The sequence below is a fragment of the Apis cerana genome, linkage group LG15 (genome assembly GCF_029169275.1).
Source record: "Apis cerana isolate GH-2021 linkage group LG15, AcerK_1.0, whole genome shotgun sequence".
NCBI classification, from domain to species: Eukaryota; Metazoa; Arthropoda; class Insecta; order Hymenoptera; family Apidae; genus Apis; species Apis cerana.
In genome coordinates, this window is record NC_083866.1 from 2,448,865 (window position 1) to 2,458,055 (window position 9,191).

The window sequence follows — 9,191 nt, forward strand, 5'->3', positions numbered from 1 at the left end:
AATAAATATAACATAATATAATATTATAATTTATTTAAAATTATTATTCTGATAATTTCATTGTATCATAAAATTAATATATGTATAATATGCTTTGAAATAAAAATATTTTCAATTTTAAAAACATAAATTAATTAGAATTAATCATATTAAAATAGAAAAATTTTCATTGATCAATTAAATTGACTATTGCTTTCCTATATCATTGACACTTTTGACATTCCATTCAGATCCTCCAATAGCCGTGATCGTCTAGTGGTTAGGACCCTACGTTGTGGCCGTAGTAACCCAGGTTCGAATCCTGGTCACGGCAATGTTGTCAATTTGACACATTGTCACGGATGGAGGTTAATTTTTTTTCTTTTAATTTTTCGTAAATTATTATTTATATTATGTAATAAATAAAACTCATTATATAAATTCTAAATAAAAATCTAGCAAAATATGTTAACTATTGTATCCTTCTATTCTAGATTGAAATAAATTCATATTATAATTCATATTAAAAATATAAATAAGATTATTTTAAACATAAATTTCAAATAAATAATAATAATCAATTAAAATTATTTTCTTTATTTTTTCTTACATAAATCAATTTAAATTTTATTATATGCTTTAAATTAATTCAAATTTTATATTAGAACTAAAATTATTATAAATTAATAACAAAAAAGAAAAAATTATTTTAAACTTTAAATAATGAAAGAATAAAATTTATAGTGTACTTTACTATTTTGAATTTTTTTACATTTAATAATCATTAAATATCACATGTAAAAAAGGATGAGAATATGTTAAATTTCAAATTATAATTATAACTATAATAATATAAAAAAATCATAATATTAATTTTTCAACATTCAAGTATTATAAAAAAAGATATTATATTTTAAATCTTTAAATTATAATTCAAAATTCTTTTACATTAAATTAATAAAATAAAAAAAAATTATTTATTAAATAATCCATTAAAATTCCATTCTTTACTCTCATTAAATTCTTTAGACTGAATCAAGTTCTCATCAAAAAAGCAAACAAGTACGAAATTACTTCAAACTTTAAATAGTATCATCGATTAAAATTCCATAAATACCACGTCTCACTAAACCGAAGAAAACGTCACGTTTGCACGAGTCTGGTTCAAGGAACTTCCTAGCGGATCAACAGGAAGTTCCTAGACCGATCTTTACTCGATGCTGCCATGCTAAACCACTACGTGACAGGTCTGGTGGAACGTATAGCGCGTTGCGGTAGGTCCTCGACGCGAGAACGATAAATCTCTAACTCTAATATTCGCAACGAGAAATATTCTCCTCACATTTCCTGAAATCTTAGCTAAAATTCCTTAGATCTTATTTGAAGTCCAATATTCTTGTTCTCCCATGAGAAACAAATTGACTATAATCTAGAAATAATTTCAAACAATAAATTTATTTAAATATTTTTAAACGATTATTTAAATATTTTTATATCATTAGTTAATACTTTAGATGTAATTTTATTGAATTTTTTAATGTATGTACTTTATGATGTACATACATTAATACATGTGTATGATCAAATATATCAAATATATACATATGTGTTGTAAAAAAGTGAAAAGTGATATCATTTCCCAAATTTACATATTTTCTCTTAAAATCTAATTTAAACTGAACTAAATTTTTTTTTAGAATATAAAATTTTGTGGGGTAAGATAAAAGCGAAAGAAAAACAATTAAATGAATATATATCATAAAAATAATTCTTTTTAGATTCTATTTAGATATATATAAATATAATAAATAAGAATTTTTGATTGAAGATCTTAGAAATAATAAAGAAAGAAAGTTTTTCGAAATTAAATATAAATTTTTTGTAAAAGAAATAAGTTGCAAATATAAGATATTAAATTTTATTATTATTATTTAATTTATTTATAATTGAATTATCGATTATTATAATACAGTGAAGAAAAATCGTTTTTTGAAAGAAAAAGAAAATTTAAAATTTAAAATTAACTAATTTTAATAGCAATTCTTAAATTAGTATAAAAATTTATATTAAAAAATTTTTAAATAAAGATTAAAATCTGTAAAAATTTTAAATATACTATTTGCCATCGATCGATCTCATCATTCAACGTATACAATATGAACATTAAAGCACCGGGTTAGCTGGCACAGTTCCATCGTGTTCGTTCTCGTGGCCAACATACGTTATTATCCTCGTGGAGCTCGATTTTCAATCTTGTCGCACGTACACCGCATTATGCCGCGATATTTCTGGTCTCCCTAACACCTTCGTGCCCTAAAACTGTTGCGATAAAGAGGTATAAATCACTTATATCATGTTTTAGTATTCGTTTTCTATTTTTAGGAAGGTCGAAACACAAATATATTCGATCTTAACTAATATTAAAACAATCTTATCAAAAATTCATAAATGTTTTGCTAAATCTTTATAAAAAAAACAAGTTAATCTTTAATAGTTACATTTTTTTTTACTTTAAAAAAGAAGATATGTCTTGTAATAGATTATAGTAATAGAAATGCATAAAATATAAATCTATATATATATATATATATATATATATATATATATATATATATATATAAATCTATATATATATATATATAAAATATAATGATATTTACAGAAAAAATGCAAAAATATATTTAATAAATAATATTTTATTTAATATTAATACTTACTAGGTAAAAATTTTCTTGAATATTTTCAATTGTACTGTGATCAAATCATAACCTCAACCGGTATGTTCACAAATTAACCTTACTCATACTAATTTTATCAGTGTTGTATGTGGTTTCACATCGATATTATACAAAAATATCACGCTTAAAAAATTTAGAAGGGAATACAAACAAAAAGATGAAAAATTCCTCGTATAATTCGAACAGTGTCGTAAAAGAATAAAAGAGTGGGAGTGCGCAGAGAGAAGTTTGAAAATTGATGGCAGTGTAGCTCAGAAATTATCGTGAGCATTAATTACAATATTTACGAGATGAGACGTCCGCTTGGTATCGTTTGTTTATTAATAACTGCGATAAATAAGTATCATGAAGCAATTATAAAAGACCGCCAGGAGCGACACACATATACGTACATAGGATACAAACATTGTGGTCACTGGACGATTTAGAATAGGGGTGTGTACGTCGCGGAAAAAGGGGGCGAAGAAAGTGATTCGACGGAGAAGAGGAATCCAAGCTCAATTTATTGGCTCGCGTGTTAGAGAGCGTGGTGGTGCTTGTTAAGCCGCCTTTACATCGGCACAACCGCGGCCAGATACCTTTATCATCGACTATAAATTTCGGCAGCGCCCGATAGAAAGGGTCCGCGCGTTTGTAATTGGCAATAATTCACGGGTCGGAACAGTTTGCGAGAAACGAGTCTGTCGATTCACGATGCGCCAATCGAGATCATTGAGTATTATACATACGTATGTACTTACGTACGTACAAGCGTACAGTTGCGATACCAGTTTAAAAGGAATTTTTTTATATTTCTTTTCCTCTCCTTATATTTTTATTCTTTTTCACGTTCTGTACAAATTGAGACGTTTGTACCCTGCACTGTTGTGCGTGCGCGAAATGTATAATAGGGTAGTAGGTTAGGAGAAGATAAAGCAGAAAAAACATTGTTAGAGAATGATAGGTTTAAGATTATATGTGATTGGAGAAGATTGAATATGGGGTATTGTAATAATATTTCTTTTTGGTACATAATGTGAAAAAAATTGGAAGATCAGATCTCAGTGTTGATGTTCTCGAGAAATTTTTGTCTGTGGTTAGTATTGTTTAATGCGTATTATAATGGTTAAATTAAATGTAAATTATATTATATGTAATTATATCTATATTATATGTTAATATAATATAGATATTTTTTAAAAATGTTAAATTAAATGTAATATATCATATTTAATTTATATACATAATTTATAATATATATTAAATTATGAATTACAAATGTTATAAATTTACTTTAATTTTTTTAATTATATTATTTTGAAAAAATATCCAGTAATTCAAATATTCAATAAATCCAATATTCAGTAAGATATATGCAAAATAAATAAAAATCGATAGCAATTATATGAAAATTTCGTCAATTTTTAGATGAATTATTCACAAAAAAAAAAAAAAAAAAAAAACGTATAATTATAAATAATTTGGAAAATTTTTTAGAAAATGTTACAATTTATCGATCAACTAAGAATAAATAAAACATGTAAAAATACTTTATAGCTTAATCTGCGTTTACAAATCGTTCATAAATCAATATTCCTTACAAGAAAAAAAAACTGTATTTTTCCATCATCGACGTGATGAATTATTGCATGCATATGCTAGGAAAAATTTAAACGCTCGCTCGAAGGCGTTCGAGTCGATTAATATGAGATACGAACGACAGAATTATTAGAGGTAGAGACGTTAACTTGGAAAGAGGTATAGAAGGAAAATAATTGAAGGGTTTGATAGTGAGATTAATCGACGTGTGACTTAAATTGACATTTATTTAATGATTCGATCGAACAAAATTCTAGGTGGCCATGGTAGATTTTCATTAGTCAATAACAATAAAAAAGAAATTTTATATAGTAAATATATTTCTATAATAAGTAACCTATTCTTATTATTTGAACAATTCGAGTCATCGATTATAATGTTATATAGATGTATATATATGTGTATTATATTGTATAGATATCTTTAAAATTAATTTCTTTGACATAAATTGTTTTTTTTAAACATTTGAATTATTATAGACATTTATTAAAAATGTTAATAATTTTGAATGGAATTTTGAATTAATTAAATTATTTAAATTCAGATAATTTTAAATGTAATTTTAAATAGTAAATTTATCAATTATTTAAAATCTTTTTTAATCTTTAATCAATTTTTAATTTTTAAATTCTTATTACAAAAAATATTAAAATTATTGGTGACAACAAAAAATATTTATAATTAATTGATTATTATATTATTTGGTATTTATTATAGTATTTAATTATATAAATATCAATTAAATTTAAAAATATTATACTTCATAAAATTTAACAATACTTTTATGACTATAAAAATTAGATAATTAAAAAATTAAAAAATTAATATGAAAATAAAATTTAAAAATATGATAAAAAATAAAAACTTTATTTAAAAATAAGAATATATATTTTCTGTAGCTATTTTTTGTTAGAAATTTTTTGTTTTAATTTAAATTTAAATATATTATACCAGTATCATTCCATATGCGAATCAGTTACTTCCATCGATTTCAATATATCATTCAGACCATATCGTTCCGCTTGCACGAATAAAAATCGCCTGAATGGACCGATTATCATCGGACCGGCCTTCTTATCTCGTTCGACAAGCCTCCTAACGAGGGTTAAAAAATACGAGTCCGACAGGGCGAAAGCCATAGGATTAGAAAGCCGCATTATTTATGCAGAAATTTCACGCGTTTCTGCCCCCGATTTGCGGTTAATCTTCCAAGGATGCGTATCCCATCGTAAAGTCAGATCGAGAGCTCGTCCTTCACGCCAACGCAACCACTGTCTTATTCTATTTCCTTTTTTATCTTTCTATGCAACAAATATAGCGAATATTGTCATTATTTCAAAATTATGAAATATTTTAGCGATATAATAAGAAATATTATTTCTTATTATATTTTATTGTAAAATATACTTTTTTACTTTTATTTTTATTGTAAAATAGCAATTTTTGGAAAAATTAAAAAATAAAAAAATTTCAAATTTTCAAATTTTTAAATTTTAGATATTTTTAATGAAAGAGAATTCTTTTTTAATTTTAAATTTTTAACATTTCTAAACTTAAGCTATCAAATTATTAAATTTATTAAAAAATTGTCAAATTATCAAATTTTTAAATTTAAAAAATTTGAAGAGATTTAAAGATTAATGATCTAAATTAAAATATATTTTATTATTTTTTCAAATACAAAAAATATTGTTTTTCAAAAAATTGCATTTTTTAATATTTAGTTCAAGAATTTATAGACATCATGTCTAAAATTTCTTCTATTTTTGTTTCAAGGCGAAGGGCCTTGATGCGTCATAAGCCAATAATTCGTCTCCCCCTTGGTGTCATCCTCTTTTTACCCCTTTCAAATTTTACCCCTGTGACGGTTCATCTACAAAGCTATATCGTTTCTTCCGAAGTTTTTTTTTTCTATCGTCTAGGAGACTATCGTCTAAGTGTCACGTGCCGGTGGAGAATCTGGAAGAACCGGATGCATCCACAGTGATGACGCGTAAAAGATTCATTTCTTCCTCGCTACAAATCCACGTGGAAAGGATTGAGGCGGATCTCTGAAATCTTCTATTTTCATCTGTGTTCTTGATTGTCGAGTTGCCATCAAATTGTTACGTTTTCTTCTTCCTCCCACTATATTGTTTTTCATTCTTAAAAATATTTTATGATTACTTTTTTCGTGGTTCGTAAAGAAATATCAATTTGTAAAAGTGTTGATCATTGAGTTATCTTTTTTCTTATTTTGTGTTATTCCTTTCACTGTTTTTCTTCTCTTTTTCATTTCTTCTTTTTTATTTTTTATTTTTTTTTTTTTAGATTTATAGGAGTTTTTTCAAATATATATGATAAATGTTTTTCATATTTTATTTATGTTGATAGATTTATTTTGTTTTTTTAATTTGTAATTGATAAATAAAATTAAAGTAGGAAAAATAATTATTTAAATATATTATTATATTTATATTTCGTTTTATAAAATTATCTTGATAAAAATATATAATTAATATATGGAATACATAATAAAGAACATATGGAATAATTTTTAATTAGTAAAAATAAAAATATATAATAAAAATAATTATGATGATTACCAAAAAAATGTTACTATTAAATTATATGTAAAAGTAAAAATCAAAATCCTAATATCAACATTAATATCATGAATCAATATTGTCATTTCACATTTTAAATTAAATAATAAAATCTAATAAAGTAAAATATTTTTCATAAAAATAATTAATCTACCTATTTTCTTAATTAATCTTCTTTATCTTATTCTCAAATTTACACAGTATTTACATAATATATATTTTTGTAACCATATTTTATTTCCCATATTTTTTTATCCTAGCTGTACATTTTATTCTAGAAATGCAACATACAACATGCAATTTTAATTTTTATTAAATTAATTAATAAATGAAATGATTTCATTAATTAATTAATAAAATGAATTGAAATGAAATCACTGAATATATCTCATAAAAATGTTTCATAATTTTATAATTTTACTAATTATTATATTAATGAATTTCATTTCAATATATATTGTCATTTCAATATATATTTTTGTCACAATAAAACGAAATGTAACTAACAAAAGAAAGAATACCAAAAACAAAAAGTTTTCATGATTCACGTCGTTTACATGAACTAATCTAAGATTATAAGAGATTCAAAAGTCATCTAAAAAAACTCTAGAAATCTAAGAATATTTGCAAATTATGATAAGATTATTTAATGCAATTATATATATATATATATTTGCTGAATATAAATTGTCACATTATGTAAATTTTCTTCAGAAGCATCTAAATTAAAAAGAAATATAAGAATTGTTGTTATGTTGTGGATCTATATCTTTAAAATTAAAAAAATAAACATTATTAGAGAATACAAGTTATTTTATATTTATGTATATAAATGACAATTACAAATTAATAAAATAAAAAAATTTCAATTATTTATTCTGGATTCAATTGTAAGATTTTAACAATGATCGTTAATATTGAACTAATTAATAATTATAAAAGGAAAAAATAGTTTTATTTTAGATTTTAATTTATATCATAAAATTACAAGAATTATACATAAGAAATAACAAGAAATTATACAAATTCAATTTATTTAAAAGAAAATATATTTTTGTTATCTTATTTTTTATATATTTTTGAAACAGTATAGAATTTTAGTATTTTTCACCATATAAATTAAACTACATATAAAATTACATATTATGTAATATAAAATATTATACATAAAAATTTATTATATTTGCTTTTTTAAACTTACTTATTAGTCTTTAATAAAAAACCAAATATTTTTAAGTTAAACTTCATTTAAAATATTATTGATACATACTAAAAATAGTTAAATATAAATTTATTAAAAATTCATGATATTTTAAAATATGATTTCTTAAAATAAACTTAACACTTTTCATTAATTATAATTGAAAATGTATAATATTATATTTTGAAACATCCTATATAACCTCAAATAATTTTCAGTCATCTTCACATTATCAAAGGATTCACATTAACTGATCCATTATTTCATAAATCAATTTTTTTCAATCAACTCTTTTCAACACCTTAAGACATATTTATTGTTTAAAAATCCTTTCTTAGTACACGTTAATGCTCCAAGCAAGAAGTGGTTTTGCTCGAAAAATCGGTTCAACTGGCGGATATGAGAGAGATTCGAGGTCGATCAGTATTATCTAGCGAGATAAACGTCTGGCCAGTAAATAGAAAGACGAGATGCGGCAGATCTGTCGAGAGAGAAGCGTGCAATTATGCGAATACTTATTAAAACGCTGCCGCTTTATCGCCGCTAATTTCACGTGAAACAGGCAGAAAATTAAGTTTCTTCCTCTGGTCGAGACATAAGGTGGAGAAAAGAACAGCAGGGAATGTTGGTTCCGAAAAATAAACAAGAAAATCAAGATGGAGGACACGGCAGTAGGTGGCGCAAAGAGAACAACATGAGAAACTCGAGAGCTGGTCGAGGTTTAATAACCCTCTATCTTTTATTCTTTCTTTTCTTAGATAATTTATTCCGCACGTGTTTACAAAAAGCTTATTGCTTATTTTTGAAACATTAAATATTGGTTATTATAGTTACTAGAAAAGAGAATAAGTTAATTTTTAATAAAATTAATTTTGAATTTTGAGAATAATTAATTTAAAATAAATTTTTATATTTTAGTAAATGAAAATAATTAAAATATGAAGTATTATTTAAGTTTAAAAATCTTTTTTTCTTAAAATATTTAAAAAATTAAGAAATTGAAATAGAAAAAAATATTTAAATTAAAAAACTTAATATTAAAAATTTTGAAAATTTTAATTTTTGTAAAATATTTTTCAATCAAAAATATAGAGATTGTTTTTCTTTTCC

At 23.5% G+C, this 9,191-nt stretch overlaps 1 long non-coding RNA gene and 1 other non-coding gene across 2 annotated transcripts; one reads left to right on the top strand and one right to left on the bottom strand.

The window, feature by feature from the left end:
* The first annotated feature begins 241 nt into the window (after positions 1-241).
* On the top strand, positions 242-313 carry Trnah-gug (transfer RNA histidin (anticodon GUG)). The gene has a single exon. It is a non-coding gene; the product is annotated as a tRNA-His (tRNA).
* A 1,672-nt stretch (positions 314-1,985) lies between these two features.
* Positions 1,986-3,210, bottom strand: LOC133667375 (uncharacterized). The gene is made up of 2 exons (XR_009832808.1): positions 2,697-3,210; positions 1,986-2,298 (listed from the first exon to the last, which is right to left on the bottom strand). It is a non-coding gene; the product is annotated as an uncharacterized LOC133667375 (long non-coding RNA).
* Positions 3,211-9,191: the final 5,981 nt, after the last annotated feature.